The sequence below is a fragment of the Schistocerca piceifrons genome, chromosome 5, assembly GCF_021461385.2.
Source record: "Schistocerca piceifrons isolate TAMUIC-IGC-003096 chromosome 5, iqSchPice1.1, whole genome shotgun sequence".
Taxonomy (NCBI): Eukaryota; Metazoa; Arthropoda; class Insecta; order Orthoptera; family Acrididae; genus Schistocerca; species Schistocerca piceifrons.
The window spans coordinates 286509835-286518279 of record NC_060142.1 but is presented as its reverse complement, the minus strand read 5'-3'; the positions used below and the strand labels follow the sequence as shown (position 1 = coordinate 286518279).

At 44.1% G+C, this 8445-nt stretch overlaps 1 pseudogene; it reads right to left on the bottom strand.

The window, feature by feature from the left end:
* Window positions 1-3981: 3981 nt before the first annotated feature.
* On the bottom strand, window positions 3982-4099 carry LOC124799668 (annotated as a pseudogene).
* Between the last annotated feature and the right edge of the window lie 4346 nt (window positions 4100-8445).

Below are 8445 nucleotides of genomic sequence, written 5' to 3'. Positions count from 1 at the left end.
ACGGGGTCTATGGTCTGAACAACCCGTGGCTTCGAACTTCGAAATCATTCTCGCCACAGCTGCATTTGTCAACGGACCTTTACCCGTTCGAATCCCCTTCCTATGGCGATATGATCGTAACGCTGAACTAGCACATTCCCTATTCTGATAATATAGCTTAACTAGAAGCGCATTTTCAGGTAACGTCAACATGCTGCGACTGCTGGCGCATCTGATACTCTCTCTCATTACAGCTCCTTTTATACACGATTGTCATGCGCAGTCACTGACGGTTTGCTGTCCAGCGCCATCTGCCAGACATTTTGTGAACTTTGTTCTTTTCTGTTCTAATAAAACCCCATGTCATTCCAACCATGTGTGTCAATTTTTACCTCTCTAACTACATTATTCCGTGGTTTATTAAGTTTTCAAATTTATACTGACTTTTTGATCACCCGGTACATTAGTGCGAGTGGTAGGAGATACTGTATTTCGTAAACTATACACGATGCTCAGAAGCGAAGTCACAACATACGATATCAATGTAATTACCGCTTGTAGTCGTTCTGGTTTTAACACCATTTATCTCTCTACATGAAATCATTACACAGGGTGAAGAGAAATTCGCGCACTCGGACATCGTCACGGGATTCCTCACATTCTAACAATACAAAGATGCCTTTCACAACATTTCGTCAAATATTGGCAGTCTGACAACACTGTAAGCCACATGTACGGTAACCTCCTCTGTCAGTATGTAGGTGCAGTGCTGTGCAGTTGGCGCAGTCGATAAAGGTGTGGGTTAGCATGCGGGAGATCGAAGGTTCGATTCTGCATCGAGGCGAATTTGTTTTCATTTGCTAAATGTAGTCTCCGTGACACAGTATCCAGCATCTTGATCGTCATACAGCGATTACAGTGGGTCTTCTACAAAACATTTGCACTTACGTACTACGAACACAGAAGTGGAAGTACAATCGTATTCATTGATCAACTGTTAAAGAAGCCTTATGCACATCGTGGACGCATATTGTTTCGTACCACTTCATCAAAAATGTTCAGGTGTGTGTGAAATCTTATGGGACTGAACTGCTAAGGTCATCAGTCTCTAAGCTTACACACTACTTAACCTAAATTATCCTAAGAACAAACACACACACACCCATGCCCGAGGGAGGACTCGAACTTCCACCACTTCATCGACCAGATTCCAAACTTGTTTTCTTTGTACCCTCCCCCAATGGTCCCAACGATTAGCACCAATTATTATTCTTGCCTCGTTCAGGTACGTTACATTTCGTTGAGAGTGTATTATGTAAATGTCGGATACGTGTGGCTTAAGAAAAGTATTATCTGGCAGAATGGAATTGGCAAATAGAAACAAATACGCCACGACACAGAATCAAAACCCTCGACCTCCTGCATGCTAACCCGCACAGCACCAGTCCTGTTTGGTGCCGCAAATATTCGCAGGACGAAATTTTGTGACAGACATTTTTATATTGCTAGTATGTGAGGAATCGCGCTGCGAAGACCGAGTGTGCTAATTTTTCTTCACGCTGTATATATGTACGTATGTATGTCATTTCCACATCTTCTCCTAAGCCACTGTATCGGTGCCAGACAACTCAGTGCAGTGAGCTAGTGTCATGAAATTTTCCTCGCAAATAGCTATCATCACTGCCCAGCTTGTCATCGACGACACAACGGTGTACTACAAATTTGTCAATTTCACATCTAAATCACCTGTTTTCAGTTACTATATATCAACTGTACGCACTTCATCCTTTTTATTTTGTTTTAAACTCATTGTACTTTAACAAACTGTAAGGCTGCGGGACAGTTACTTTATGCTGCCACCCTTACCCCCAGCCACTCGGCCCGGCCGGAGTGGCCGTGCGGTTCTAGGCGCTACAGTCTGCAACCGAGCGACCGCTACGGTCGCAGGTTCGAATCCTGCCTCGGGCATGGATGTGTGTGGTGTCCTTAGTTAGTTAGGTTTAAGTAGTTCTAAGTTCTAGGGGACTGATGACCTCAGATGTTGAGTCCCATAGTGCTTACAGCCAATTTTCTATGACCGCAAAAATTGCCTTCAGACTATCGATTTCGATCAGTACGGAAGAAATTTCTCATAATGTACATTTGGCGCACAGCATTGTATGGGAGGCCATCATGGACTATGAGGGAACTAGAGATGTGAATCGGAGTGTATGAGATGTGGTGCTATAAAGGATATTGAAATTTACGTTAACTCATAACACAAGAAATGAGGAGCTTCTCCACAGTATCGGAGGGGATAAAAATATGTAGAAAACATTGGCAAGTAATAGGGACAGGATGATAGGACAGGTGTTAAGACACCAGGGGGTAACTACTTTGGTACTAGAGGGAGCCGCAGAGGGTAAAAATTCTAGAGTAAGAAGGAAGTTGGAATATAAGCAACAAATAATTGACGAAGCATGCATGCGCTATCTGAGATGAAGAGGCTGACACAGGAGATGAAGTCGTGGCGGTCTGCGTCTAACCAGTCGGATGAAAAAAAAAAAAAAAAAAAACACTGGACGCATTACTATACCTTCATCTTACTGCGCACACATTATGACCCTGAAACGCCTCTTTGGACCAGGAAAAGTAAAGCAGGAATTCACAATCCAAATTTGTTCCTGTCTCACATATGCAGTAACAAATTTCTACATCTACATACATACTCCGCAATCTACCGTATGGTGCGTGGTGGAGGGTACCCTGTACCGCAATTAGTGGTTCCCTTTCCTATTCCACTAGCAGATAGTCGTTTTTCCCTCGCTCTATCTATATTCCTCGGTATGAGCCCTAATTTCTCGTATCTTCGAAATGAGTATCTTCTTCTCTCCAGGGATTCCCACTTGAGCTCCCGAAGCATATGTGTAACACTTGCATCCTGGTTGAACCTACCGCTAACAATTCTAGCAGCTCGCTCCTGAATTGCTGCGATGGCTTCTTTCAATCTGACCGTGTGCCGATACCAAACACTCCAGAAGTACTCAAGTTTAAGTCGCACTGTCGCCCTATATGCAGTCTCCTTTACACATGAACCACACTTTTCTACAATTCTCACAATAAACCGAAGTCGACCATTCGCCTTCCCTACAACAATCCTTACGTGCTCGTTCCATTTCATATCGCTTCGCAACCTCACGCTCAGATATTTAAAGCAGGAGACAAGTAATACTGTATGTGATATTTCCGACTTTGCAGCCATCATATTCAAGACGCTCTTCATAGAGCAGTTGAGAAGACAGCAATGAGCAGATGACGTAATAATGGTGTGAGGTACCGATGACAGATGGTTTATTCGGTATGGGTATCACGAGAAAGACCACTCAAATTGTGGTCCTCTTCAGCGACTGGCTGCTGCGTTCGGAAGTTGCGCGCCAAAATGGTAATCTTCTTCTGTTAATATTAGACAAACTAAACAGCGTTTCACAGTAAAGCATCTCTCAATAGCGTGCTATCATTCCATTATTTCGCAAGTACCAATAATCAGCAGAATAAAAAACAACTGCTAAACGAAAACGGTAGACGAAGCACTTCGGAGATCTTCGGATCGCGTCTAACTTGGACGGCGGGCGATGTGGTTCGGCTGTAAGATCAGAGCTGGTTGGGCCGTCTCGGAATATAGACATGTTGTCTGACGCAGTCGGCATCAGTTAAGACTCTTACTATCAATGTATGATTTGTAAATGTGAGAGCTGGATTGACAGTGTCGGAGGACAGACATGTCTGCCGCGGTCGGCATCAGGTAAAGTTTTATTAGCAATGTATAGTTATACAGCACTCCGTCTTCAGGCCACGACTGGCCTACCGGGCCGTGTCATCCTCAGTGGAGGATGCGGGTAGGAGGGGCGTGGGGTCAGCACACCGCTCTCCTGGTTGTTATGATGGTATTCTTGACCGAAGCCGCTACTATTCGGTCGAGTAGCTCCTCAATTGGCATCACGAGGCTGAGTGCACCCCGAAAAATGGCAACAGCGCATGGCGGCCTGGATGGTCACCCATCCAAGTGCCGACCACGCCCGACAGCGCTTAACTTCGGTTATCTCACGGGAACCGGTGTATCCACTGCGGCAAGGCCGTTGCCCAGTGTATAGTTGTATGGACATGTAATTGAGAACAGCGTGATAGTAATTGCAGAAGTAGACAGTTCACTATTTTGTTGAAGAATGAAAATTATTTGTGACTCTAAAGTGGAAAGTAATTGTACAGCGAGTGGTATCCCGTAAAAACAAAATAATGGAAAATTTAATCATTCACATACTATCTGTTCGCCGCTAAGAGTTTCTTACAGCGTCAATATAACTGATTCACGATCTGTGCTCTTTTCTGCGCAGGGGAGAACTGTAGAAGACTGCAAGTTGGTGAACATTTATTAGAAGTTACTCGTTCCACTCAGGGCAGTGGAAGCAAATTGGCATCTCGCGTGTACTGCAATATTAGTACAAATGAGATCAATGGCACGTCATCTGAAATCACAGATGACGTGTCTCTCTCTTTTTCTACTTGCCGTATGTACATGAACATTATGGGAATGTTTTTCCTGCTCATCCGCATTCACTTACATTTTTCTACATTAAAAACCAGCTACTGTTCGTCATACCAACTAGAAATTTTGTGTGGGTCATCTTGTATTGACCTACAGTCACTTATCTACGACTCCTTCCTGGACAACACAGCATTATCAGCGAGCAACCGCAGATTGCTGCCCACCCTGTCTGCCAGAACATTTAGGTGTACAGAAAATAGCAAAGGTTCGCTGTGACACTCCTGATGTTTCCCCTGTCTCCGATGAACACTCGCCGTCGAGGACAACATACTGAGTTCTATTACTTAACAAGTCTTCGAGCCAGTCACATATCTGGGATACCAGTCCGTATGCACGTACCTTCGTTAACAGCCTGCAGGGGGGTAACGTGACGAATGCATTTCGGAAATCTAGAAACATGGAATCAATTTGGTGCTGTCCTTCAGCCTGTTAGCTGTTATATCCTGATTAGTAAACTATATTGCCAGTTCACGAGCAATAATCATCACTGATAAAAGAGTAAAATGAGGACACTTCTCCGCACAATCTGTACAACCATCTCGTGTGGCGCACTTCTACATCTACATCCATACTCCGCAAGCCACCTGACGGTGTGTGGCAGAGGGTACCTTGAGTACCTCTATCGGTTCTCCCTTCTATTCCAGCTCGTATTGTTCGTGGAAAAAAAAGATTGTCGGTATGCCTCTGTGTGGGCTCTATCTCTCTGATTTTATCCTCATGGTCTCTTCGCGAGATATACGTAGGAGGGGGCAATATACTGCTTGATTCCTCGGTGAAGGCATGTTCTCGTAACTTCAACAAAAGCCCGTACTGAGCTACTGAGCGTTTCTCTTGCAGAGTCTTCCACTGGAGTTTATCTGTCGTCTCCGTAATGCTTTCGCGATTACTAAATGTGTCTTCCACTGGAGATTATCTGCCATCTCCTTAACGCTTTCGCGATTACTAAATGCTTCTGTAACGAATCTTCTCTATCTCTTCTATCAACCCTATCTGGTACGGATCCCACAACGGTGAGCAGTATTCAAGCAGTGGGCGTACAAGTGTACTGTAACCTACTTCCTCTGTTTTCGGGTTGCATTTCCTTACGATTCTTCCAATGAATCTCAGTCTGGCATCTGCTATACCGACGATTAATTTTATATGGTCATTCCATTTTAAATCACTCCTAATGCCTACTCCCAGATAATCTATGGAATTAACTGCTTCTAGTTGCTGACCTGCTATATTGTAGCTAAATGATAAAGAATCTTTCTTTCTATGTATTCGGAGCACATTACACTTGCCTACATTGAGTTTCAATTGCCATTCCCTGCACCATGCGTTAATTCGTTTGCAGATCCTCCTGCAGTTCAGTAAAATTTTCCATTGCTACAACCTCTCGATATACCACAGGCTCATGCGCAAAAAGTGTTGTGACGTAACAAGCTAGTTACGCCACACTGAGAAGGGAGCCGAAAGGCACGCGTACACACACGCCGACTGGCGTCAAGTCTGGAACAGGATACGTTATGACTGCTATCAAGAAAATACGTAGCTTTGGAATATACTTAACTTTATTCTTTGTTGGTTTACAACGTTCTTCTTGAGACATTTATACGATAACTCTCAAACTAGGTAAGGCTAATGGCGCCTTGCTGGGTCGTAGCCGTGGACTTAGCAGAAGGCTATTCTAACTGTCTCTCGGCAAATGAGAGGAAGGCTTCGTCCGTATTGTCGCTAGCAATGTCGTCCGTACAACTGGGGCGAGTGCTCTTCCGTATCTCCAGACCTGCCTTGTGGTGGCGCTCGGTCTGCGAACACACAGGGGCGACACGCGGGTCCGACATGTACTAATGGACCGCGGCCGATTTAAGCTACCACCTAGCAAGTGTGGTGTCTGGCGGTGACACCACAAAAAGCCTCAGTGAACTTCCGATGTTATCAACAAGGTAATTTATATATATTGTGAATAGCTACCGTCCTACGACACTCCCCTGCGGAGCATCTGAAATCACTCTTACTTCGTAAGACTTTTCTCCATTCAGAATGACATGCTGCGTTATGTTATCTAGGAGCTCTTCAATCCAATCACACAATTGGTCTGATAGTCCATATGCTTTTACTTTGTTCATTAAACGACTGTGGGGAACTGTATCGAACGCCTTGCGGAAGTCAATAAACACAGCATCTACCTGGGAACCCGTGTCTATGGCCCTCTGAGTCTCGTGGAGGAAAAGCGCTAGCTGGGTTTCACACGATCGTCTTTTTCGAAACCTATCCTGATTCCTACAGAGTAGATTTCCAGTCTCCAGCAAAGTCATTATACTTGAACATAATCCGTGTTCCAAAATTCTACAACTGATCGACGTTAGAGATATAGGTCTATAGTTCTGCACATCTGTTTGACGTCCCTTCTAGAAAACGGGGATGAACTGTACCCCTTTCCAATCTTTTGGAAAGCTACGCTCTTCTAGAGACCTACGGTACACCGCTGCAAGAAGGGGGGGCAAGTTCCTTCGCGTACTCTGTGTAAAATCGAACTGGTATCCCATCAGATCCAGCGGCCTTTCCTCTTCTGAGCGATTTTAATTGTTTTTCTATCCCACTGTCATCTATTTCGATATCTACCATTTTGTCATCTATGCGACAATCTAGGGAAGGAACTACAGTGCAGTCTTCCTCTGTGAAGCAGCTTTGGAAAAAGACATTTACTATTTCGGCCTTTAGTCTGTCATCCTCTGTTTCAGTACCATTTTGGCCAAAGAGTGTCAGGACATTTTATTTTGATCCACCTACCGCTTTGACATAAGAGCAAAATTTCTTAGGATTTTCTGCCAAGACACTACATAGAACTTTACTTTCGAATTCGTTGAATGCCTCACGCATAGCCCTCCTCACACTACATTTTGCTTCGTGTAATACTTATGTGATTGAGTCGGATTGGGGGAAACTATTCCACTGTGTGGTATCCACTTTTCCACGTCAACTACAGCAAATAATTTTACTAAACTAATCGTCTAAAATATTTTGTCCAAAGCATTTGTCATTAATCACTCTTGACTCCACAAAATTACTAACCTAGTTTGAACCAGCCCTTACTGGTATGTGTGCCTCAACCCCTTAGACAGTGATTACTACAAAAAGACGATTAAGTTCGAAGAAATGGTTGTTTTATGAGAATTTTCAGCTTCTAGCCAATAAAAGCTTAGAGCTCCTATTTTCAAGTTGGAATATACTATTTGATCAAAAGTATCCGATGAACCTACGTAATGCGGAATTGACCACCAGATGACACTAGAGGCGGACCCGTCAGGATAGGAGGAGTCGAGAAGTATTGCTGTCGCCAGAGAAGCATTAACAGAGCAAAAGTTAGATCAGCAGAAATCGAGTCACTTCAAACTGGACCAGATATTCCATGTCACATGAAAGGGCGTTTCAACCATTCTAAAGTTGTTCAAATCGAGTCTTGGTGATAGAAGTGCGAAGGAACAGTCATAGCTGGATAGGGCTCGTCGAACACTGGGAAGGGTGGCTGTACAAAATAGGATGGCTGTAAAAAATCATATGGAATCAGCGGAAGCAATCATTCATGAGTTACAAAGTGCTGCCAGAATTCCAGCTAGCACCATGACTGTACATAGGATGTGAGAAAGAATGGGGTACAATGACCGACACATCCTCGTAAGTTACACATTTCTGTGGTCAGAGCTAAGCGACGCCTGAGGTGATATAATGAACGTTGCCACTGGACAATGGACAACTGGACACGAGTGACTAAATTATGACTCACACTGTACCCTTAGGCAACACCGTGGGAGGGTTTGGATTTGGAGAATGCCTCAAGAACGTTACCTTCAGTCACTTGTAGCGTCAACGGTGAAGTATGGAGGAGGCAGTATTATAGC